This window comes from Parasteatoda tepidariorum, chromosome X2 (assembly GCF_043381705.1).
Source record: "Parasteatoda tepidariorum isolate YZ-2023 chromosome X2, CAS_Ptep_4.0, whole genome shotgun sequence".
NCBI classification, from domain to species: Eukaryota; Metazoa; Arthropoda; class Arachnida; order Araneae; family Theridiidae; genus Parasteatoda; species Parasteatoda tepidariorum.
The window spans coordinates 6558561-6585762 of NC_092215.1; the positions used below are offsets into that span (position 1 = coordinate 6558561).

The 27202-nt window shown below is 27.8% G+C and overlaps 1 protein-coding gene and 1 long non-coding RNA gene across 3 annotated transcripts in view; one reads left to right on the top strand and one right to left on the bottom strand.

Annotated features, from left to right (window-relative positions):
• The first annotated feature begins 1384 nt into the window (after positions 1–1384).
• Positions 1385–27202, top strand: part of LOC107453500 (uncharacterized) — an 89907-nt gene continuing 64089 nt past the window's right edge. Inside the window, exon 1 of the mRNA XM_016070359.3 lies at positions 1385–1552. The gene's annotated coding sequence lies outside the window, so the exon portion shown is untranslated. The remainder of the gene's footprint in view (positions 1553–27202) is intronic.
• The window catches only part of LOC139427288 (uncharacterized), a 64354-nt gene continuing 62365 nt past the window's right edge, over positions 25214–27202 (bottom strand). For both annotated transcript variants that reach the window (XR_011638404.1, XR_011638405.1), the window contains exon 3: positions 25214–25384. This is a non-coding gene — a long non-coding RNA (uncharacterized lncRNA). The remainder of the gene's footprint in view (positions 25385–27202) is intronic.

Here is a 27202-nt window from a genome sequence, read left to right on the forward strand (position 1 = left end):
GGAATTAAAATTTTAAATCCAGAATTTTTGATAAAACATTACAGAGCTGCAAAAATTACCAAACGAATAGTTTAAATACCTCATATTTTAGTTACTTTAAAGTAAGAAAGCAGAAGATTTTTGTGTGTTGAAACTGTTTAAAAAAGGTACTTCAAAGTAAGAAAGTAAGTACACAGATTTTAGAAAATGATTTCATAAATGATATATTTTCAATATATATTTAGGTTTTTCTTATATTAAAATCTATTATGTAAAAAAAATTAGTAAATTGTGAAAGTTTTGACAGTTAATTTTAACATGTTTTTCTTAAAAAAATAATAGTGTAGAATTTTCCCTTATTCTGACGTAAAGAGACAACTTCCTTTATTCATAGAAAAAAATTCATTGAAAAATTAGTGTTAGAAAAAGATATGCATTTATAGGAGAGAAACAAAAACAATTTCCATTTGACTATAAACAATTTCCATTTGAGAATAAAGAATGGCACAAAACTTTTTTCAGAGTATAATTTTTCTTTAAAAGATATGAATTTGAAGTTCGACATAAGAGCAATTATTTAAGAAATAGGTTATCGGATTTAGTTTTATTTTCAGCTGAAAAATAATCCATCGGAAGTCAAAGAAAATTATGATAAAAAAATATCGCACAATTACCCCTTTAATGCCTCTAACCCTATATCTCTCATGTATATACTTTTTTAGCGTTTTACTTACAAACAAAAATATATTTTAGTATTTTTAATTATAAAATACAGTCTAATAGTTACTAAAAAAGTCTGTTAGATTATCGAAATTAGATTTGTACAAAATATAAAATCCTAAAAAAAGAGCAGGTTGAATTTTTTTTCCATTCATATTCAGAAATTTATCCATAATTGATTTTTAAAATTAAAGAATTTCATCGATGAATAACTGTTTCTCTTAGATCTGAATAATTGCAAATAAGTGCAAATTAGAAAAATTATTGCTCGGAAATGAGGCCGTGTTTTGAAGATTCTACTCTTGACTCAGAAAAAGGCACTAGTTTAATCTGTATTTTAAAACCATAAATTATAAAAATGCTAATTATAAAATTTTGCACTTATTTTGACCTAAATTAATACAAAATAATAAAAAGAGATTGAAAAATATGTTCAATAAAAATTATGATTCAAAGAGTTATAGTTTTCGAGAGAACATAAAGAAAAGAACAACTCATATTGAGTATATTCACTGATACTAAATAATAAAATAAAATTTTCTCAGAATCAAACTTATTGTATAAATAAAAGTCTTTGTTCGTAAGTACTGCCTGCATGAAGACCTGCCAAAAACATTTCCTCGCCAGCTTTTAAAAGTTCGCCAAATATGGCTTCGATTTCTCCATCTCATCTTTCTTGTGCCCCATAAAAGCGCAAACGTTATAACGTCCCGTTCACTGTTCAGAATCGACTTAGATTTCATTTCAGAATATCTCTTCAACTACGCTGAGTTTATTTCTCTAAACTTTGTAGAAAAGTAGCTTTGTCATACTAAACTTTGTTTTTTTCCGTGATCTACTTTGGAAAGTTCAGGTAGGAAAAAACATTTAAGTTAAAGTTTACTTAACTGATTTTTCTCTTTGTTTTAAAAGGAAAGAAACAAAACTTATCGACTTTTTCAAATTGTTCTTCCATGTTCGTGTGTGCTTTTTGAAGTTTGTTTTGAGTTCTCTTTTTAACAAAAACAGCAACTTTGAAATACTTTCTTGTGCTTCACCTTCATAAACAATTTAAGAACATTTAACTTTTTGTATTTTGCGAAACTCTTGTTTAATATAAATAGTAGAATGTTTAATTTAATAACTATGGCAAGGAATGCTGAGAATGCTAAAATAAGTGTAAAATAACAATACTAACGCATAAATTAAAAAAATATTATATTTTATGAGTTTTTGTTATTGATAGAAATAAAAATGGAAATTAGTTGATTGTGAGTTGAGTTTACTTAATACATTAAATAATTAAGTTACCTGAAAATATTTCGCTATTGCCTATTTTCAGACCTTTCCTAATAATTTTATCAACATTCGTTTTAAAAATTTAAATACATCAACTGAACTATAAGAATATGATTATAAAGGACATAATTAAATATAGCAACTAATTCTATATCTCATCTTCCTTTTACCTAATGAGATATTTTGAATAATAGTTAATTTGTATCAAATTAGTCAAAAAGCTTATTTTTTGTTTAAAAAGATAAGGTGAAAATTTGTATGTAATTTTATTTCATTTTCAATTTTTCAATTGAGGAAATGTTTAAGTTTCCGATTACAGATGAATGCAAATGTAACTTTTATTCACAGATTAAAAAAAAAATGAACTAATTTACAGAAATCTGGGTATAAATATATTATTTTAATTTCAAGACAATAAAAACAAGCAGAAATATGAAATAAAAAGAAAGAATAAATTTACAGATAAAAATTATATCTTTTTCTCTTTCTTTAAGTTATTCAAATATTTATTTTATATTAATCTATATAGGTACAAATATTCTTTAAAACAAATTACTATTTTCATACTAGGGCTGTACCTAAAATGGAATAATAATTACATTTGTAATGAAACATTAGTTTAGTAGAGTTTCGCTTATTTTGGATACATTTGTTTTGCAGCATTATGCCATAGTCTAATGCAAAACATAAAATAAAAACAATAAATTATTCAACTTACAACTTGCTTTTTTGAGTTTATTTTACTGGTTCATCCCATGAAAATACAAATTAGTATGATTGTTTTTCTTTTTGAATACATTATTTTTCGAGGGAGAGAAAGTATCTGAAATGGAATTAAAACAATGGCGACAAATAAAAGGTTAACCGATTTCATGAAATTTCAGTTTTGTGAAAATACGTCAAATTTTTTGAGTGCTCAAGTTTTATAATGTTCAAGTTTAAAGTATTTCCTTTTAATAATGTTTTCTGCACTTTTATAATAACGCCGAAAGTCTTTGTAAAATGTTTAAATCTTATTGTAATCTTGAAGGAAATGTCAAACGAAAATAAATAAATTGAAATCCATTACAATGACCAATATTTTAATATAATAAAAAAGAGTAATAATAAACTAAAGCAAAGTAATGTGTAATCTACACAATATTGTGATCTATCATGGATGATGTATTTTATAGTTCGAATTCTTTTTACTTACGAAAATTTCTTCATTATTGTATTTTTTTTCACAATTAGAAGTGAATTATCTTAGTCAAAAAATATTACGTTTGATTATATCACATAAAATAATTTTAAATAATGCAGTGTAAAAGTGACTTCATATTGATTTTAATATGAACCATAATACAGATGTAGAGCTAACTGAATTATTAAAAAATAGATTAAAATATAAATGTGATGATTTTAAGATGATTCAGAATTACTATTTAATAATTCATAGAAAAATAAATAGTAACACTAAAGTTTCTGTAAGTCATAATTAAAATTTGAAGATTTCAAGGTATTTATTAAGAATCATAATCTAATTATTCTGTTATGATCTATAAGTTCTGTTTAATCATAAATCGAAGTTAAAGTGATAATAAATTGAATTGAAAATTAAAATTAAAACTTAAAAATAAACTGAAAATCAAACGTAAATTTTTTATGTAATTTCATTTAATGATTAAAACTAATTTACTATTCTAAAATATTTTATTAAATAATTTTAACTTCATGATTAAATATAAATGACATAAAGTCATTTATTTACAAAATAAAATTCTTTATATTTTAAATGCCTAACGTGTTTCGATATTTCACTTAACCCTTAACCTTTTAAAATATTATTTTTTATGATATAAACTACAAAACAATATACTTTTATCTATGTAATTGAAAAAATCCTATTTAAATTAAGCAGTCCGATTTCGGAAAATTGTCAACAATCTTCCAGATTAATTGAATAGATTACTTCGCTTTCCCACATTTTGTCGAAACCATCTAAAAGTAACTGATCGCGGCGCATGTAAATGTGTCTTCTCCACATTAGCCGTAGATAGGCGAAGAAGAAAATATCACCTAAGTTTCAGACGAGTTTCATTTTCATCAGGAATTTCTATTTAAATTCTTTCTCTTCTTTTGTTTAGGTAACTGCATTTGCTTTTACAACTTGATTAGTTCATCGAATTTGTTGATGAAAATTTTAGCTAGATTCGATTTTTCGATAAATAATTACAAAAATTCAGGGGGTACAGTGTGAAAATGTAGAATTGTTACATTTTTATTTTTTCTGGTGATTTAATTTTTGTTGATATATTTTGAATAATAAACCATTGATCATAATAGTTTATTTTTAAAAATAACTATATTAATATTTTAATTTTAAAACCGTGAATTTTGATGGGAAATATAATGTATGGTAAATGTAATGTAATAATGGGAAATATAAATGGGCATTGTAAGAAATTTTGGATCAAATTCGGTAAAGAGTATCGGCATTTAGAATGCATCATCCGTAAAATATTATACCGTAATTTTTACTGCAATATTTATTTAATTAGAGTGATTAATTGATTTTACTGTAATTATTACTCTAAAAATTACGGTATATCTGATTTTTTTTTGTTCCGTAACACGTTCAGGGAAAAACGGATTTTTGGGTAAAATGCACCGGTATTTTTTAAGGTAATTTGATCTAGAATTTTTCACATTGTAGGAGACTTGTAAGTTTTGAATGGATATTACTTATAAGATTCTACTGTTTAAATATTTAGATCATATCTGTTCAAAACTGATTTTTCTTTAATAAGATAATACTACTTCAGAATTTTACACCAGATTACAAGAAATATTCATTGTATTTATTTCATTTAATTCTGGTGAATAATTTTTGAGAAATATTATAGGTTTTATAACTTTTTTTAATGAAAAACAATTACAGTGAAAATACAAAGCACAATTTTGTTTTTCCTAGTTACATCTTTAATTTATTCATTGAATAAATTTGCTGGACTTAGAACACAGAAAACGATAGATTTGTTTGGAAAATCTTTGTTAGAAATGAAAAGAGGTAAAAATAAATGGGTCATTCTCACGAAAACTGTCATTTTTCAGTTCATAAAATCCCAAAAAAGTAAAGTGAATCAAAAGCTCTGAAACTTTTTATATTAATAGAAATATGTAATGGCATTATAAAGAAAGTATATATCCTATAAATTATACTTAATATTTAAATAAATTTATTAATTTTACTGTTTAAAAAGTGAGGAAATGACACTAATAGTGAGGGAATGATATTTTATTTTAATACATGCTTTTCTCTAAGTTACAGCTACCTCAAGTTTGAGAATGATAACATACTAAGTATGTCTAACATTTATTATAATTTAGTTTTATATACTTAATAGTTTTTAAAGAAATAAAATTGGCTGGCACGATTGAACAAAAGAAAATTTAAGAATATACTCATCTTAAATCATTCCCTCACTTTAGCATAATTCCCTCACTTTATACTCTAGTGAGGGAATGACAAATGTAATAAAATTTAAAAATAAGTTAGGCCTAATTAATTTCTTTTACGTTTCAAATAGTGGGACAAAGTTTAAAATAGTGCTGTGTTAATATTTTTGTCAGACATTAAATTTAAAATTGATTTTCTGAATTCTATATTTCAATATTTTGAAATAAAAAACACGAATTTCGAATGGAATTAACACGTATTTGCATTACATGGAGAGGAAAACTGCGAAAACCTACTATGGTTAACCAGAAAACAAGGGAATTCTAACCCATAATCCATCTACCATGGTATTTTACTTCAGCATATGTACCGGGTGATTCGGGAGCTGAATTTAAATTAACCAGCCATAGCTAGGGTTCAAACCTGGAACTCGTTCATTTCCCTGAGATATCTTGGCTCGTATACATGAATTGATCTTTTCCTGCAATCAACTCGTATTTCCCTTCTATTTCATTCTATTATGTTCTATATTTTCATTTCATTATAATCTATGTTTTCATTTATTTTTTCGATTTATTCTATCACCTAATATTTTTTCATAAATATAAACGACTTCCATCTTTTATTCAATCAATTTTTGAATTTGGTTTTTATCTTAACTCAAGAAAATAATTACTAAACCACAAAATCAATAAAAAAATTTGGTCCGCCTTATATGCATTTAATCAATAACTTAACGACGCTATCACTCAAAAAAAGGAGGTTGTTTTTTTTTTGAAAAAAAAAAAGAATATCGCAAAATGAAAATGATCAATACAAAAATGAAAATTTTATTCAACAAAAACATTTATTCCTCATTTCATTTCTATACGAAATCTGACACAAACTATAAATGGAATTTCGGAGGAACCGTTAAAGATTTTTTTCTTGAAGAATCAACACTAAGTGAGAAACGATTTCGTAATTAAGATTTGCATACTAGATTATTTATATTCACGTAAATAATCTTTTTCTGCAAAGGTTTTTTTCGTAAATACAAAACTAAAGCAACCTTTCTGTAAGCTAGTCATACAAAACTTTTGAGATAAATTTCTCAACAAAATTTACTTCTCAAGCATTGGGTAGAGGATCTACCTTTCTTCGTTTTCAAATGGTCTATTTCAAACGGTTTGAAGTGTTTTTATTTAAGTTTTAATTTAAAATAAAAGTAAGTTTATTAAAACCAACTTCTGCTGGAACAGATTTAAAAAGCAGTTGAAAGAGATATATATACGAAGTAAAGTTTTGTTTTAAATAGGTATCATTTTATTCTCATATGCTTTTCGTACAGTTCATAATTTTAGTTTCAGTTTGATAATTTAATTTGGTAAATTTTTGTTTTGAAAACAGTAGTTATTACACGTAACGTTACATGCGCACATAATTTTAGTTTGATATAAATTTTAGTTTTAAAACACTAGTTATTTCGCATAATTTTATATGCACAAATAATTTTAGTTTGAAAAATTTTAGTTTGAAAACACTAGTTATTTAACTTAATTTTACATTCACATATCATTGTAGTTTTAAAATTTGGGGATTAGAAAAACTATAATACAATATTTTTTAATGAGTTCAGGTTATTACACTGTATTTTTCTATTCTCAAAATTGCAATTTTAAATACGATACTTAAAGCCCTTGAGGCAAAACTACCCAATTATTAGAAATTATAATCTCATTTGATTCGAATATTTCAAATTATCCCTTCATTCAATGTCATTTTCAAATAATAAGCGAAAACCGTTTTGTCCCTTAATGAAAATTCAGTACTAATTAAATATTTATGTAATGGAAGGAAATTAATTTTGAACTTAAATATGTATTTCAATTATAATTGATTTTATCTATCAGTTTACAAAGTAATGCTTCTGTAAATGATGAAAATCAACTTAAAAGTTTAATTAAAAGTGTTATTTTTCATTGAATAAACATTTTATTAACGTATCAGTTTCTATTATTGAATTACTATAGATAAATAATCTTCAAACAGTATCTCGTTTTTTGGTAGTATTTAGCATTTGAATTATAAATGAATTTTGTAACTTTAGATGAGATATAACTATTCAATGTATGTCGCTGATAAATAATTATTTGCATATGTATTAATGCATGGAGTATTCATATGCATATTTTTCCTTTTCTTTGTTTCAGAACTACAATCGTAATGTTTTTAAAAATGTTACATTTAACGTCTGGTAAATGGGATTTTGTAAACAACAGCAAGTAATCATATAAACATGTAGATTTGCATACTTACTTTTTTTAATTCTAAATGTTAAAAATAACTTTATTTAAGGTAAACCAGCTTTTCTCTTTCATGTAGATAATAAAGAAAAATATGTCGCATGAAGCCATTTAAATTTAAATAATATGTTTGGCGATGTTTTAGAACAAAAAATGAAGTCCTTGTTTTTCAATGTATATTAATTTTTTATAAAAGTATTTTTCAGTTAAATTAAGAAAAATTATTATAGATTGAATTGGTACCGATTCTTCGACAAATTTTCCTAAAATAAAATCAATAGTATCATTGCTATTTTGTGGCTATGTATGTTTTTTTTTCAAAAATATTATTTTTAAAATTTGCTTCTAAAATTTTGTATGAAATATTAAAACACTATTTTTGTTTAAAAAGTTAAAATATAGTTAAGAATTCCTTTTTAAAAAAATCGGAATTTTTTAATGTATTAATTGCTTGTCAGAATTTTATGTCTGTAGAATAGATATAAAGTTTTGAAGGTTTGAAGCAAAATTATTCTGCAAAAATTTCAGGATAAAATTACTGTAAAAGTACCGATATTTAGGGTGCCGGTACGTATAGCATTAGATAATGCATAATTTTATGTCAAATGCGTATTAACTTTAGTAAGGACTACACTGCAAAATTTGCGTATCAAATTACGGTGTAAAATACCGGCACTTTGAGTGCCTAATCCGTAAAATCTATTTTTGCTGGAACAAAAAATCTAATATACTGTAATTTTACAGTAATAATTACCGTAAAATTACTGAATTACTCTAATTAAATTAATATTATTGTAAAAATTACAGCATAATAATTTACAGTGAAAATGGATTTTATGGATGGTACTTTATACCGTAATTTGAAACTGAATATTTTACAGTGTAGTCCCTACTGATGTTAATACGCATTTGACATAAAATTAAGTACTAAGTATTAGTATAATTAAGCATAACTAGTATTAATATAATTAAGTATTAGTATTTGACATAAAATTAAGTATTTCGTATTTATTTTTGATAAAGTAAGATAGCATAGTTTACCCATTTCGAAATTCTTTTAAAAGTAATGAATATCTCCAAACTTTTGGGCAATACTTTTATTTGAAAAATGCACAAACTCGATATATCGATTAAAAGTTAATGAGAGGGAATATTAAGATTAATGCTTTTGAACTCATTAAAACAGAAAATATGGACTTGATTTAAGGAATAAAAGAATAGATAGAAGAGAGGATTATTTTATTTTAAGCAAAACAATGCAGAAGGAATTGTGCGAAAGTTTTCATTTTCGTATCTTGCTCTTAAATATTAATATCTCAGTTTTTATTTTTAGAAAGGAATTTTTAATAAAGGCATTCATTATTATAGCAAAATTTACACATCATAAAAAACCTTTTTCCATATTAAAAATGTGTAAATATTTGAAATGTAGCATAATATTTTTCATCCTTTCGCAATGTTTATATCACGCTACTTTTAAATTACAACATTCTTTTAATAATATTTGTCTGAAAATTTGTTTGGATTTGTCTATTTCATTAGCAAATTTAAGTAAGTTTTTAGATGTTTGATAATAAAAATATCGAAAAACAAAGATGAAGTAAATCTTTATAATGAATACTTTTATTAAAATGATCTTTTTTAAGTTTTAGAGTATATACTTCTTATAATTGAGAACTAAAAACAGTTTCATCTGGATTCAATGATAATAGAATAAAAATGTGTTCGTAAGAGTCATGATCTATCGACAAGTTTTTATTCATAACTCACGAGCTTGTGATATTTATTGTTAAACGCTTTGCTAAACAGACGAGAAAAACTATATTTAAATTTTTTTATGCTCTCTTATAGAATAGTTTGCTTTCAGATCAATAGATGTCACCACCTCCGTAATTTAAAATGAAAGCTTAGAATGTTATTTTTTTTTTTTAAATATATTAATCATTTGACGCAGATAGAATGCCAGTGTCCTTTTTACATATTTTTTCTGAATCTCTAATTGAAATCAAAAATATATTTTGGTATTTTTTAATTATAAAATTTGTCTAATTATAAAGTTTGTTTAATAAAATTTCTTTGTCAATGGATGAAAGCTGTTATAAAACGCTTTAGATATAAGCAAAAGGTTTTAATGGGTGTTGAAAATTGTACTTTTTGATATTTAAAGAACAAATAAAAAGTTTGTAAGTTTTTTTTGAGAAAACTATTCTGAATTAATTTAGAATTTGAGATTAAAAACTAAAGGTTAAGCAGGAACCAACGATATATGCTATCTATGCTATCAACGATATATGCAACGATAACTACCATCATTTTTAAAAAAATAAAGTCTTAGAGATAAATTAAGATTAAAAAATAAGTGCAACTTAAATACACACATACAGATAGTTAAGTTTTTCAGTTAAATGCTCATCTTGTAAAAATTGGAGAAGACTGTTAAATACAGATTCTATTGATTGGAATAGTTGTGTAATAATGAAGAATTTAATCAGAAAAAAAACATGGAAATCTAATAAATTAATGTTACGAAAAAACGCAAAAAATACGTGCTGATAAAAGTGAAAAGAAAAACCGATTTGGCTCACCTATTTGTATTTGTTAGTTTCAGACATTTTTGTTGTAAGTCTTCTTTATTATATGACTGAATTAACTGTTTTCATTCAGTCTACATTTCTATTGCATTATCCAGTAAAAATATTTATGTATTTAAAAACTACGTGAAATTTCACCACATCTTGATATCTCTCACTCATAAATATTCAATAATTATTTTTTCGAGTTCAAATATTTAAGGTTTTTTTTCCTTCCACAAATATTTTGTGGCAGACGATAAGCGAAAAATGATTTCGATTACATTTGTTTTATGCATTTTATATGTTGGCTTGGCATTTTGGTAATGGAAAGTAGATTCTACAGAGAAAATGTTTCTTTTTGCAGTTTAAAACTTTATGACTAGATATTTTTTTCCGCATTTTAGTTCTAATATTTTTTAGAACTCTAAGAGCTATTGAATTATACTGTTATATTTCAAATACTTTTATTATGGATGTTTATGATACGCATAATAGTTACAGTTTAGGTTCTCTAACTTCATTTATCTGGAAAATAAATAAAAATAGCAGCTTAGAGTGAATTGAATTAAATATAAATAGTGAAGATTGACTATATATGAGAGATATATAGCAAGAATATTATATTCTAATTAGTTTATTCAACGTAATTTGAATTGATATTTAAAGAAAATGCCAAATTTAGCTATAAAAAGCGTTATTTAGTAAAACCATTAGAAAGCTATATGCAAATTGGCTGCCGGAACGCTGGTAATGCTTTAAGCTTAGTTTTGTTATGAGTATAGATATAGTGACTATCCTCGACAAAATAAAATCGCTTACAGCAGCAATTGGTGGAAAACTGCACTGTTAGCTTTTCCATCTCAACAATGGAACTAGATATGGGTAAAAATTTAAGTACAAAGCTATAAAGCATCATCGATTTAGTACTAATAAATACCTTGTAAGCATTAATGACAAAAAAATTTAAAAATAAAGGTATATTATAATGAATAATTGCTTTTCTATCCAAAGATCATTTCATCAGGTCACAGAGAAGGAGATATTCCGAACAAATAATAATGCACGATTTAGAGGTTTTGATTTCTGTAATAAAGTTGGCGATAAATCGATGATGCTCTGCCCTGAAAGAAATTCACTGCTAAAATTACGGTAAAAAGTATTGGGACTCAGGATGCCAGTACTTCGTACCGTAAAATCTATTTTTACCTTTATATTAATTTAATTACAGTGAATGAGTAACTATTACTGTAAAAATTACGTTATATCATATTTTTTGTTCCATAAAATGTTACGGTAAAAATAGATTTTATGATAAAAAGTAGTGTCAGTGGCTGCACCCTGAGTGCCAGTACTTTATCAGGGATTTTTTACAGTGTATTACTCGTATATTCCCTTTCCGCTATGCCTGGTATCCTCTTCCAGGCAGAAATTAACACTTTATCTCAATTCACCGCTATTTTATCCAGGTGGCGCTGTATGGTGGGGTTTTATCTTGTTACCAGGCGTGGTCTAATCTTGAAACGCTTAGCCACTATATTATACCTAAACACCAAAGTTAAGAGTGGATGATAAAACTAAAGGTACGGTGGATAAATGCGGTGTTTATCGTATATTATGCGTAAAAAATGAGAAATATTTTTAAAGTTTATATTAAATTCACAATTTTCCTCCAGTTGTCACCGTAAGCGATATTATCTTGTAGCACATAGCAACTGTACTGTACATAGACAGCACTTCTATAAATAAACCTGTCTCCACTTTAAAATTAGGAGTGAATGCTAAAATTAAATAAACGGTTGGAAGGAAAAAATTTGTAACATGGAAAAAATTTAGAAATGTTTCTAAACACTTGAAAAATTACGTTACTGGTTAATGTGATATTAGCTTTAAATTTAAAATGTACGATTATTTTATGCACTGTTAGTACACTATTATAATTAAATAAGTCTAAATACTTGAGTCAACTAAATAGCACTTTAAATTCAAGCCTAAATTCTCTAAAATTACGATTTAATTATGATTTAAAAGTGTTTAGTATTAAATCATTATTATTAGTTACGATTATTAACTATAAATTATTATTATTACTATTTATTAATTATGATATAAGAGAAAGTAGAAAGTAAAACTCTTATAAAAATGAACCGAAATAAAAGCTCGGATATATTTGAAAACTGAATTAAATGCTCAGATAGATCCAAAGAATAAAACACGAACCCACACATATTTGTTTGAAAATACAACAATAAGAAGCCTTTAAACGAGGATATAAACTGAGATGTATTATATTTCTTCTTATTATATACTTTTCAGGATGTATTATATTTCTTTCATCCGCTGCTTTAAAAGGAGTGTAAGTGACATGATTTATTTTTATTACCATTATTCAACAATAGTTAGGTTATAGACTAGAAAAGAATTTTTTAAGGATTCTTTTTGAAGAAATCTAGTTTTGTTTGTCAGGCTTTTTAATGTAAAGAATTTTATTTGAAAAGTGGTTTACTTTGCTGTGAAGTAGTTTTTTGACTCTCCGCATTTGATGATGAATAATTTAAAAAGTTGTGCGAAAGAGTACTTTTTTTTTCTTCAAGTTAACACCGAATTGAACTTTCATATTCAATTTAAAGGGTATATGAAAGCTCTAAACACCGAAAATTCAATAAGTGTCCAACACGAGCACTCTCATTAACCACATACGTTAAATATTTTCACTTCTGAAAACTCCTGTGTTGGCGAGTTTTCTCTGTAATTGTTCGCAATTGGTAACGAGTTGGCGAGTGTTTACGGCTGTCTTCAACGTTGCTTTTCATCTGTAGAAATTTAATTTCCTCGTTGTATGTATGTTTTTAATTGTGTAATAAGGACATGTATATTTTAATTTTCAAGTCTTCGTAAACTGTATGAAATAATTTTCTAATGTGTAATTTTTATCAGCTCCAGATTTGTGAAGCCTAGTTCAAACTCGCCTTAATATTCTCTCTATTTAAAACCTCATTTTATTTTAAGAATTAGACTATGTATGCAACCTGAATTTCTGATACTTTATATTAGCTCGTAAAAATAACTTAACTGATTTCTAAGTGTATTATATACTAGAGTCATTATAAACTTTAATGCTACCTAATAACAAACGAGACCTAATAAATACTACTTGCGATGCCACAATGGGCATTACATATTTTCTAGTTTTTAAAATTTCCTAAACTTATTGTTTTAATCATTCTTAATCAAATTACGTTGAAATTAAATCAATTAGTTAATTTTCATTTAAAGCGAACATAAAATATTTTATTCTTTTCTTATCGATCAATGTAACTGCTTACTTTTTATTTCGTGGGGTCAATTCTAACAGGGTACGATTGTAACAGAGCAAAAATTTCGAGTGTCGAGTTCTAGATTTGGTTCCTAGGTGGCGCACAAGGTGTATTTAATAAATCTACATGTACACCCCTGCTGGCAACCATTTTTATGTACTTTTGAAAGAGTTACATCACAAAAGATATTTTCACGCTACGTAAGTACTTTTTTTGGTATTAGAATATTATATTGTAACAAAGTAATTTTGTTTAAACAAATAAAAATTATTAACCGAATATGTAAGTGGACACCTTAATTAACATTTCAAAAAAAAAAAAGATTAGTTTTGCTAATTAACTAGCATTGTTTTTAACAAATGAAGCTGAAATGGCGTCTTGGGGACAATTGTAACAATAAGTAAAGGGACGATTGTAACAGCTGAAAATAAATAATCTTATGTTTACAAACCATTACTTAACTCTTTAAGAACCACCAATAGTTTCCTATATCATTTATATTATGTTGCATGTGCATTATTTTATTTGTCACCTTTCACAGCATAAATTAAAATTTTTAACCCCTTAAAGTTAAAAGTTTAACCCTTTAGGTCTCTGCTCATTATTATTTTTACTCCTAAAATATCACTACTATTTTGATCAATAAAAAAATATATCACAACTATGATAATATGTATAATTAACTATGTTTTAGTTGAATTTATGAACTGTTACAATTGACCCCGTAAGTGGGGACAATTGTAACAAGTGCACGACTGTCAAAAATTGTTAATAACTAATATAATAACATTTAAAATAAGGTATTTTTTTTTTTTCTAGTAGAGGATAGTCTACTTTACTCGTCTGTCAATTAATACTAATAATATATTGTATTTTTTGTTAGTTAAAAATAGTTAAGTAAAAAATGTTACAATTGACTCCACTCTCCCCTACTAATATAATCTCATTAATTCACTGTCGCGCCTAATCGAAAACAAAAATTTATTTATAACTCTTTATTCGTAAATTTCTCCCCACAAATATGTTTCAGTTACATGGTTATAATAATTCTCACAGTCTTGTTGGCGATTCGCGATCGCCAAGGTATTTTTCAAACCTAACATTGATGATGGGGGGTTGGCTACATTTTTAGCTATGTCATTTTTAATAAATCACCAATCTTGGATCTCTTCTCATGATTCTATATGTCTGTTGGGAACAATTCAATTGCTTTTTATTTTGGCTTTTGAATAGGCGGGTCATGGGGGATTTGCTACCTATGACCTGTCCTTATTAATATTATTATGCAAAATTTGAAAAACTTAAAATCCTATGGATAAAAATATAATTTTTTAATTCTCGAGATCTACAAATACTTCTAAATAAAATTTTTATTAAGTATGATCCAGTTCTCATCTTCAACTGTCAATTTCATTATCCCGTTTTCATCACAATCTTCAATTAATCAATCTTACAACTTCCGCCACACCTGATTTCCGTCTTCACACTACTTTACACCAAGTAGCGTATAAAAACAAGTGCTTCACAGCACCAGGAACTGTCATTGGATTTTGGTGTAATCGAACACGACTTTGGTGTAAAGTACCATTTTTGATATACTGATACTCGAAAGTGCATTGCTAAATTAAGTGATTTTGAAAAATTAAAATAGTACAGTTCTGAGACTGAATTTGCTAAACTTTTCTTTCGAATCCATTCCCCCCTTTTTTTTTATATGATATACGTTAAAATTAACTTTTATATCAAACATTTTATACGCGGTAAAACGTCAAAACGCTGTCAACGCCAAAATTGGTGGAAATTACTTTTCACCAAAGAGGTGTAGTTACAACTCTTGGATCGAGTTGTTCCACTACACCAAGAATGTTCTATTTTACTACTCTGTGTAAAGTAGCCACCACCATTTTCATTACTTAGTAACAATAAATTTATATTTACATTAAAATAAAATACTCATAAAAGTAACTAAAGTTAATTTTACGATACAACATAAAGAAAGAACCATTAATTTAGAATGCATATATACAATATTTCTTAAAATTAAATGAGTTTTTTTAATCAAACAGACAGACAGTACGGATAGAATATTAATATGAACTAGGCTTAACAAAACCAAAGTCAATAGAATTCAAATATTATAAAATTATTTAATGAAACTGAAAGATTAATTACATCTTCTTCTGAAAACATTATTATGTTATTTTTTATAACTAAAAGCACGCATGCCTTTTTATAATAGTTTACTTAATTTTGGCATTGTCGAAATTGAATTTATACTCAAGATTCAAACAATGTGCAGTAATTGATAATTTCTCTCTCGTTTTCTTGATAACGGACATATTTATTGTGTTCCTTAAATCTATATTTTAAAGAACGTCTTGTTTGTCCGATGTAGCATAAGTCGTACTGACAAGGAATGTGTTAAATATCCCGGCGATTATCTAAACTAATAGGATCTTTGTAGTCGTAGGCCATTTAGGCTAGGGATGTGATTGTTCTTGTTTTCCAGTGGCGCCATCTATAACCAAGAATTCAACTTCTGCCACCCCCATACGTGTAACCCGTTTATAAGGTGGACCATTCATATATCCCTTTATTCATGCACAAATCGCAATTTTGACCTGAACCAGAGATCGATCAATCTTCAATTCAGTATCCCTAGAGGTAAAATTTGTTATAGGAACATGGAAGAGTTTGTGATCCGGCAGAGTTAGCGTGCACCAGTCACCATTTTCTACACGGGGAGTCATCGATTGGTTTCGAACTCCAGTTCTTACGAAAATGATTCCAGCACCCAGCTAACCAGGCTATGCTGGCTATTATAGGATCTTTAAGATACTTAATTTTTTTTTCTACTAGCCTGAAAATGACTTTAAAACCTAAGCTGGAGAGGATATAAGCAATTTTATTATAAAAAGGAGAAGAAAACGGCAAAGTAAAGGTAAAGTTTTCTGCAAGGATTAATAGATGAGGGATGTTTGGATCTAGTGAGTTTTCAAGAGCATAGTCAACTATAGAAGGGTTAAATCTACCTTCAGCAGCAAACGTATGAAGGAAATTAAGTTGGGAGTTTAAAGATGAATAATAAACTCTTGAAACCAAAATTAGATAGGCTTTACACCATAGGTTTTACAGTGATATTATAAAACAGATAATTATAAATAAACCGTAAGAACAGATAATTATAAATAAAGGCTGAAATGGTTTTAAATTTTATTAAATCTAAAATTAATACTGATAGTACTTAAAAGTAGAATAATTAATAAATATGCACTGGTAGATCTCAATGATGGCATTTTTTATATTTACATGAAAATGTCTTCGTATCAACACGCATATCAGAACACTAAAAATTGTGGCTACTACTTAACACCAAAATAGTTTTCACTACACCAAGAATCAAGGATATTTCCTGGTGTTGTAAAGCACCAAAAATGTTCTTTTACATTACTTGGTGTATGGTGGATGCCTCCAGTTTTGTTAATCAGTAAAACTAAAATTTATAATTACTTTAAGGTGTGATACACATGAGAGTCAGTAAAAATCATTAACTAAGAAAGAATCAATACCTTAGGATGCATAAATACAATACTTTTTGAAACAAAATTATTTTGTTAATCAAATATGCACACAGAACAGAGAGAATATGTATTAACATAAATTCGAAGTTGGCTTAACGAAACCGAAGTGAGTAAATGTTAAATATTATAAAAGTATTCTAAACATTTTGACAGATTTATGTAAGAAGGCATAAATATCTTTGTTATATAATTAAAAACATGTATATGATATATGATATGCCCATATGATAGTTTCAATTATCATTTTTTTACATCAATTAGACACGAAGATTGAAATTGATTGGCAAATAATCAACTAACATCTCCGAACTTCACTCTCATACGTTCTGGAGTTGATAGTTAAGCCTAGTTACGCTCTTATGTCTGCCATCATAGAGTGAAAATTAAATCAATCCATATCTTTAGAAATAATGTTTATAATGAAGTAAACTCACTGATTATGTGTAGCTAGAGTCTTCTATCTTCGAATATATCACCTCTAACACAAATAAAATCATTATTTTCTAAAATTTAAGGAGCACTTTACACATTTTCCGATTTTTTGCCAACCATGAAAAGAGTACATATTACTGACTCGGGGTGTAAGCTTTATCAAATATTGGTGTTTAGATTTCAATACACACTTTAGAGTATGTATTAAAATCTAAACACCAATATTTGCTATCTAACAACTATATAAATCTAACACCACAGTTTTCACAGTGAAAGTTTCAGCATCACTTAAAAGAGAAAACAAAATCAAGCCTTACCAAGCGTTTTAATTAAGATTAAATCATCAAATTTTAAACACTTGAAAGAAAGTTAAAGCCTCAGGCTTCTTTGACTCGGAATCTAATTTTTGTTTAAAAGCAGAAAAGGTAATCATTCTCTCGATCAAATAAATCTAATTTAAATTTAACAGTTGTAAGCTAAAAACATTTAGAATACTTTGTTTCTAAATATGCTGACAGTTCTAGTTCTTTGTCGGTAAGTAATGCTAATACAGCAGTTTAATAGAAAATTCCGCAAAGAAATTACAATATGCTTCGTTACACCGTAGCTGCGCTTGACAACTGAAAAAAAAAAAGAAATTTCTTTTCTTCTTGATTGCATTGTATTATGTAATGTTGTTGATTCACAATGCATTAGTTTTAGTGAATTATTTCTTTCTGGGTATGAGCTTGTAAATAATACATTATTTTTGCTAATTATTCTGAGCAAATATTTATAGAAGTTCTTCTGTAGCACTGCTTAACAGTTCTACATAAAAGATTCCATAGTAGTCATTACATATTTACAAGCTTTTAAAATTTCTTTTATTTCTTAAATTTATCTTTCTAATCATCATTTTAATTATAATCTTGACTTTTAATCCTAATCTTTTTAATCATAGAATTTTAAACCAGTCATTTAATTTTTATTACATTTTATAAAAAGCTAATATAATATATTTTATTCTTTTCTTAACGATCAATGTAACGACTAACTTTTAATTTCAATACTAATGTAAGACTCATTAATTCACTGCCGTGACTAAATCGGAAATAAAAATTCATTTATAACTCTTTACTTTTTATTTCTTAGCACAAAATTATTTCAGATACATGGTTATTTTAATTCTAGCCGTCTTTTTAGCGGTTCGCTTTCGACAAATTATTTTCAAATTTAATATTGATTATGGGGGATTGGCTTTATTTTTTGGCTACGTTATCTTCGATAAATTGAGGAGTGAATTACGAATCCCCTTAAAACAACTAAAACACTTATTTTCTGTTTGCGATAATTATAAATTTTGATAATTCATTAATTTCGAAAGTAAGTTGTGTTGAATTAATTTAGACTAAAAACATCTAAATTTAATGTTACTGGATCATTTTACACATAGTTGCAGGGCTACCAACTCTTCACGTTTTTTATAAACATTTATTTTAGTGGTAGTTATGTTTATGTTATAAGCTATTATTTTTATTCATTTAAACTTATTTTTCACACTACTGTATATAAATGATTTAAAAGCTCATATGCAACGCCTCTTTGTTTTAGGTCCTTCGTGATGAGGCCTTTAAAATGTTGGTAAAATTACCAAAAATTCTGAAAGGTTTGGTTTTAAAATGTCGACCACTCTATAAAATAGTTTTCAAAAAGCGTATTACTTGGCGGGCCTCTGGTTGGCAACACATCTTAACACGAATATCAGGTAATTCGATAAAGAGTTTTTTTCACTGTAGTATAAATTGACATTTCTCTATGTCATTCTGTAACTATGACAACAAGTTGCTGAGAAGAACTAAAAACATTAATCACATTTTGGGAAGCTTAGCATAATATTTTTTCTAATTATATGAATCTTAAATATAGAGGGCCGGAATTACTTAAGTCAAATAATCCAGAAAATAGAATTCTTTTTTGCAGAAGTTACTTAAAGTTATAGTAAACACTATATAATACTAAAATGCTTTATAGTTAGCAAAGTTTTAACTGTGCACTCTTTACTAGGATGATAAAAATTAAAGTAAGTGCTAAAATAGTAATAATAAATGCATGTGGGGAAATAATGTTAAAATAAGTTTTCCCACTTTTTAGCTTAAAAACCATTTTCTTTTTTTTTACAAAAAGTAACACAAAACTTATGTTTCCAGAACTAGTTTGGCTACATCTTACACAATGCAAAACATAGATGTTTAATAGTCCCGAAAATTTTATCCTTAGCAAAACCGTTTCCTGGTTAATACCCAGAACGAAAATTTTCTCAAATTGAGAAGATGACTATTTTCTCAATGGGATAAATTGAGAAGACAGTAATCTTCTTTAATTAATCTTCTTAGTAATTCTTGTTAGAGGATACAAGTTTTCGTCGAAAGCATTAGACTAAATGTGTTATATGCCGCCAGCAGCGCTTTGTTATTATGAACAGTATGTGATTCCGAACAGGTAGAAATAGGGAAGCTCCCTTTGCCACGTATGACGACCAGACATTAATTACTATGCAAATCTAATCCTGATCATGTGCTTCAATCCCCTAAAAGTTTATCGTAACTTTTACGCAACCCCCTGTTATATGTAACGTTTTTGAACTTATACATTTCGGCAAAAAATATGCTAAAAATGTCATTTAAAAAATTGTACATTTTGGAGCGAAACTAATTACAAATTTGAAATCCCCAATTCAAATTTGATAACTAGAAATTAATTATTAAATTTGAATTGGCAACATCAAGTATTTTTATAAATGCTACAAAAAATTTTACCCTAGAGTAATTAACTTTAATATTTAAGCAGTGTGAAAAGCTTTGTTAAATTTAATTTGCGTCAACTCTGAAATTATATAACTCTAAAAATTATCTTTAATAGAGAAAAAAAAACTTTCATTTTTACTCTATTAAAGATCTTATTAGCTTGAATGTATTAAAAATTATTAATATATTTTACTATCGATAGAAAAGTAAAAGGTAAAAAAAGGAAAATTTTCTTTTCTTTTGCATTTTTATAAAGATGTGATCACATTACAAGTATTAAGTATCGTCTCTAACAAGTGATTCATTTTACTAATAATCTGTTTTAAAACTTGCACTAATAAAGTTCAAACTTTAATTTTTAATTTTATTTTTATTACTAGACTTAACGATATTTACTGCTTAAAGTGCGTTTTTTCATGTGATACCTCAGGCTTTTGTTTAAATTAAAACTAAAAGGTGTAAAAAAGTTTTTCGCTTCAGTTCTCAATTTTCAACTTTTAATGAGCTACGGTTAATGTACTTTTAACAGTACTTTTGCATTAAATTACTCCTAAATAAGAGATAAATTTTTTGAAATTACAAGTTTTAGAAAGAATATGTTTTCAATGATTTAAGAAACGAATTTAAGATTGAACTTAGTATTTAAATTATAGACACTTCAATTAAATAAGATTTATGAAAAGTAATTTTCCCAATTAAAATGTCTCGCGACACACTTAGAATTTAGAGGACGTACAAACGAAATAATGATTTAAGACGGCCTATTTGCTTAATCGTTTTACCGATGTCGCTCATTTGTAATTACGTTTATTTTGTAATAACTATTTTAATTTTAATAGCTGCTTAAACTTTAATAACTGCTTTAACTTTACTAACGGCTTTAATGATAATAAAATTAATAAGTGATAATAAATTTATAAAGTTTTAATGTCAATCAAAAGATTTGGTATTTATTATTTATTTAAATAATATGTGAAATAATTATTAAAAAATTTCTCAGCTTCACATGGATGAAAATACAGGGTCTTTATAATTAAAGTTCCACTTTGAAATGGCTATAAAAATAAAACTACCCGACCAAATGTCATCAAACTTGGTAAATGTCTATAAGAGGTCATGGGATTTTAGTTCCCGCAACAAAGAAAAAAAAAGTTCAAAAATTCACCACTAGCGGTGAATGGCGCTGTATGCAATAAGGTTAAACGAAATAACAGGTGCAACAGATAACAAACCTGTGGCTTGAAATTTTGCCATCATTTTCCGTAAACCTTGCTGTGTCATTGGACCTCGGCGTTTTCCTCTTACAGTACGGAACTTTTGTAAAGCCCTCCGTTCATTGTTGTCGCATTCATAGTGAGATTTCACGAGCAAAGCACGGTCTTGCATGGCATCAGACATTGTCGACTCAGAACACAGACAGCTCAGACAAGGCGCCTCACTTTTATGACTGCAAAGTCACATGACGTGTAAAACAAATTTGCATATTTCACATTTGTTTAACACTATTACATACAGCACCATTCTCCGCTGGTGGTGAATTTTTGAACTTTTTTTTGTTTTGTTTTGTTGCGGGAACTAAAATCCCATGACCTCTTATAGACATTTACCAAGTTTGATGACATTTGGTCGGGTAGTTTTATTTTTATAGCCATTTCAAAGTGGAACTTTAATTATAAAGACCCTACAGGGTTTGCAAGATGCATTATCGGATTTTAAGTGTTTGTATTTTCTAAACTACCACCCTTATTACAATAAATGATGCATGAAATAGAAAAAGAAAACATACCAAGATTTCATTTGAATGTTCGACACTTTTCAAGACAAACGTACAATCTGTAATTAAGTTCATTTAACACATTATACAGTGGTATTTCGTAGAGCGCAATTATGCATTAAATTCTTGTATTGTATTTGGCATCGATTGTTCATTAACAGTGTCTTGAACGTGGGAATAATTTGCCGTTAAACGCCTGATGGTCACCAGTATCTCCGAACTTTACGACACGTGTGGTTTTGTAAAATAGGGTTTACAAACCCAGAAAGCATGTAACCTTACGGCAACCTTGTCTCCGAATTTTCTTTTTATTGTCACAAAAATGTTTGTATTAAAAACCTTTTTTCAATAAAGCAAAAATATTGCAGTTTCAAACCTTTCATCGTAAGAGGGTTAAAAAATATTTTTTAAGGCTTTTTTAAAAAAGTATTGTCACTAAGGTAAAATGGTGACTTAAGGTCTGGTTTCTTAGGACAAGCCCTTATCTGGGCGTCAGCGGGACGTCAACGTCCCGCTGACGCCAACAAAATACTGGTTTGTTAGCTCAAGGCCTGGTTTCTTAGAAGTAGCGCCTTATCTTTGAGTCAGCGGAAAGTTGACGTAGAGCTGACGCCAAAAAAAAATACTTTTTCGTTAGCTCAGCGTGAGCAGTCGGTCCAACGCAGACATTATCTCTCATTGCGCATGCGTTAATAACGTAAACAAATATTTATTTTGAATTTGTATTGATTTTGTTATTGTCGACCAGTGTTTTGGTGAACAAATAATGAATTTTTCCAAGAAAAAACACATTATAGCTGAGCTAAATGAAGAGTGCTATGTTTAATGAAGAAGCTATGTTTAATGTCAAAATCAAAATCTTGGCTGATTTCAATGTGCTGTTGAATGTTGTCCGCTATTGCTTCTGTGGTTAACGTCACGTTGTAATCCAACTGCAGTTGAGTTCAACGGCAATTGTAGTAATACTATCAAACTCACAAATGGATCAATCAGAGGTTAGCGCTGATTTCCAGCTGACGGCGTCCTGTCCTAAGAAACCAGGCCTTTAGGTCCACAATGGCGTTTTAGCTGACGTAACGCTAACGATTGGATCAAATTACATTGTCCATTAAAATTTCAAGACAAGGTGGATTTCAGCTGAGCATACGGGACTCTTCGAAAAGAAATATTATAATTACCTAGATAAAAGATCATTTTCACCTTGAGACTATCTTTATTAAAGGATTTTTTCACGCTTGAAAAATCCTAAGTCAACCTCGATTCATGGTTCTTATATAGAAGTTTGTTTTCCAAGGTTTTGGATTAGGGTAATGTGCCTAGAATAGAGCAGATTGTCACAGATTTCGTTTTAAGGTTAGAAAGTTCACACGTATAACAAACCTTTTTAGGTTTATGTTAAAAGGTTTTTTCTGATTTAAAATAAACCTTGCTATCTGGGAAAGGAATAACAAAGTTTGCAAAATGCATGATAAGTTCATATTTTTAAAACTACTACACATAATCCAATAAAGGTTACATGAAATTTAAAAAAAAATGTATACCAAATATTTACAGATGTTCAATATGCGACTCATTTTACGACAAACATAAGAACTTTAATTAAGTTAATAAAACATATTGTGTTACATTCTCAGTGATATCTTATGCTGCAAAATCATACATTAAGTTCTGGTATTGTTTCGACAACGATGGTGAGATTTACACTTCAACACCTAATCACAAAGATCTCTATGTGATTCATATGCAATCTCTAAGATTGATCGTCTTCCAGTTGTTTAACTAAGCTGCGATGCCGAAAACAATGTAATTACTTTAAAGAACGCATATTTCTGCAATGGGCATCGATTTTAAATATCAAAACCATTACACATATTGTAGTAAAAGATAAACGAAATTGAAATCATAATTAAGTTACAAATATTCATTTTTTTGTATGAAGTATAGCTACCAAGATCTCCAGACCATGTGACTTCTAATAGAGTTACAGTATTTGAACTTAACGACAAATGCAAGAGCTTAAAGAACGATTATTTGTGCAAAACCATTCAGAGTGTGAAAAAACACAGTGAATTTTATTATAAATCCGTTGTTTGCTGGCTCACACACCTAAGAAAATTTTTGTTTAATTTCATGTATCATTAATATGTTCGTGGAATAATAGTATGTTCGTGTAATATATTCTAAAATGTAAATGTTTAAAATCATTAGTGCTAACCCTGTATAATATGTGATCAAAAGTAGAATAGAGAATTGAAAAAAGAAATTATATTTTGATGGTGGGTACTTTATTTAGATTGCACTGGAGCTGTATAATGGGCTATTGGCGACAGTGTGGGAAACATCCCTGAGGGTGATTCCAAGATATGCCATCGCAATTTTGATCCCCTGCAGAGGAGATGGCACCCCTGCTTTCGTAGCCCGATGACCTGCGAGCGAGCACTTTACGGTAGAACAGTTTAACGAGGACCGCGCCCCCTCTGTCCCTATTCCGGTTGATCAAAGTGGTCACCCACCCGCTTACTGACTGCAGACAGTGATGCTTGTGTTCTACTGGGAGCCGCGTCTTTGTGATCATTCCACTACGATCAAATTATATTTGAAGAGACAAGGTTAAATTTCCGTTGCAATTTTGTTTCGTGTGTGATTTTAATAACTGTTACTTTAATTACGTGTTTCATTGAAGTTTTCACTCCTCTTTTACGCTTAAATTTTATTGATACTTTGACAATTAAAATTATAAAATAAGAAATTTCCGTTTAAACCATCCCCGGCCACTGCTCTTGACGAACTTTCTTTCATTTGGCCTTCATTAAATAAAAAAAGCTTGATTCGTGTCCTTTTTGAGATGAAAAATAAAAGCTTTATGAGAAATAAAAGCTTGTATTATAATTAGGACCAATTACAACCAAGGAGAAAATCTCAAAAACGAGAGTGAATCGTTAAAAGCTGCTGGATTGTAAATTAGCTCCCGATTGGCGATACGTTTGAAAGAGAAAGTTACATATAAAAAGTAACTTTAAAAAAATAGTGATAGGGAATTAACACTTACGCTAAGTTACTAACTTCTAATGTGACGGCTGTTTTAGCTTTAAAAACATTCATCTTCTTACTTCCTCAGAATTCTATTTTATATTAGTTCTTAGCTTAAAATTTCCAGTACATTACCTTAACAAATTTTAGGCCATCCAAGTAGTCAGTCCGCCTAAATTTTTCTCTTCTTCTATTCCTGTTATCGAAAATTCATGGGTTAAGATAAAAAAAATATATATAACGATTTATATTATTATTATATTTCGAAGAAAAAAGAAATTATTTTGTTTTACTGAAAAATGAAGCAATTAGGCTTCCAGTATTTACCTTTTTGAAAAAAATACAGAATAGAATCCGTGATTGGTCTCCGAATGATAAGTATTCTTTTAATTTTTATTTTTAATTTGAGTCTAGTTATTTTTTTAAACATGTCAAAATCGTCTAGATTGAAACTATTATTTATTTATTTAAGAATTTATTAAAGAATACAATAGACACAAAACTCACAAAATTAAAAAAATAATAATTTTGACTCAAACGAAAAATAAAACAAATTTTTTTTCAGTCTCGTAAAATCATTAAAATTATATTTTTTTCAGTAACTAATCAGACAATTTTAAAAAGACAGTAAATCGTTCTTTGAAGATTAGTTTTCATATTTTTGTAATAAAAGGAAGTGAAATTTATCAATTTCATTTCATTTTATTACAAAAACATAAAAGCTTGAAAAATTTTAGTTATTACTTTATTAACATACTATTTCATTATTCAAAAGTCTACATAAATAACACGGAGATATTATAAAATTTTTTAATCTCTTTTTTTAAAAAAAAGCATGATGCTTTAATTTCACTTTTAAAATTAAAATACATAAGTGCTTATTGAAAAAATAAGAGCAGACGATGTTAAAAGTAACTTGCTTAGGAAAGCTCAAAAATCTTAATTAAAATCGTATCGCAACGGCACTTCTTATGAAAGTCATTATAAGTAAAGAATTTACGAGACAATTTTTTATTTCATTTAATTGATTCGAGTTAAGAGTTTAGTAAGCATTTTTAGTTTTTTGGAAAATGTTTGGAATTTATTGCAGCTAAAAAAGTGAAGTTTCTTCATTAACCTTCGTCTTTTAAAAGTAATGTTTTAATATAAAATCTTGCATACTTAGAGTTTTGTTCACATAAAATATATTTTATACACTTTAGCACATTATTTCCATTATTATAGTTACGCAATATTTAACACACATTATTTAACACGCTTTTTATTAAATCTTAAAATAGTATAGAGAGTATTAAAATTTTTCTTACCTCTTCAAGCACGAAACAGGGAAACTTTTAAATTATAATTTAAATTTAAACAACTGAACACACTGTTGGAATTTTCATTCTAAAATTATGGTAAACGGTTTTCAAACCCTTTACAACTAATATGATTATAAAACCATGAATGCAAAACTATGCGGTTTCTTAAACATTTACAACTAGCATGGTTTCAGAACCATAAAAAAAACGCTTAAAGAAAAGACAGTTAGGCTTTTCGTTAGATAATAGGCAATGGAGAATGCTGGAAATAAATTGGGGAGTGCTGGACACAGGAAACTCTTCATGCGCTGAAAAAAATGGAGGAAATATCACGGTGTCAACGCCGGGACTCAAACCCCAGTCCCATCGGTCATGAGACTGACAGATTAGGCCTCTTGGCCATAATAAGTACCCAGATGAAAGGAACTAAGTGGCTTCATTAGGTGTCCTTAGCTGGTGCGATAAAATTCCGGTTGTTTAACCGTATTGGGTAAAAGCAGTTAATAAACGGTTTTTCTTACAGTTAACTGTTTGATTACCATGTTACTTACGTTTATATAACTGTTTTGTTGAATACAGTAAAATAACAATTAAATAAATTGTTATTTAACTATTTTTTCAGAGAAATTTCTACCAGTGTAGTTGATATTTTTTTTGAATTGCTTAAAGGAATCAGTAAGAATATATTACTAAAAATTTGCCTATTTTTTAAA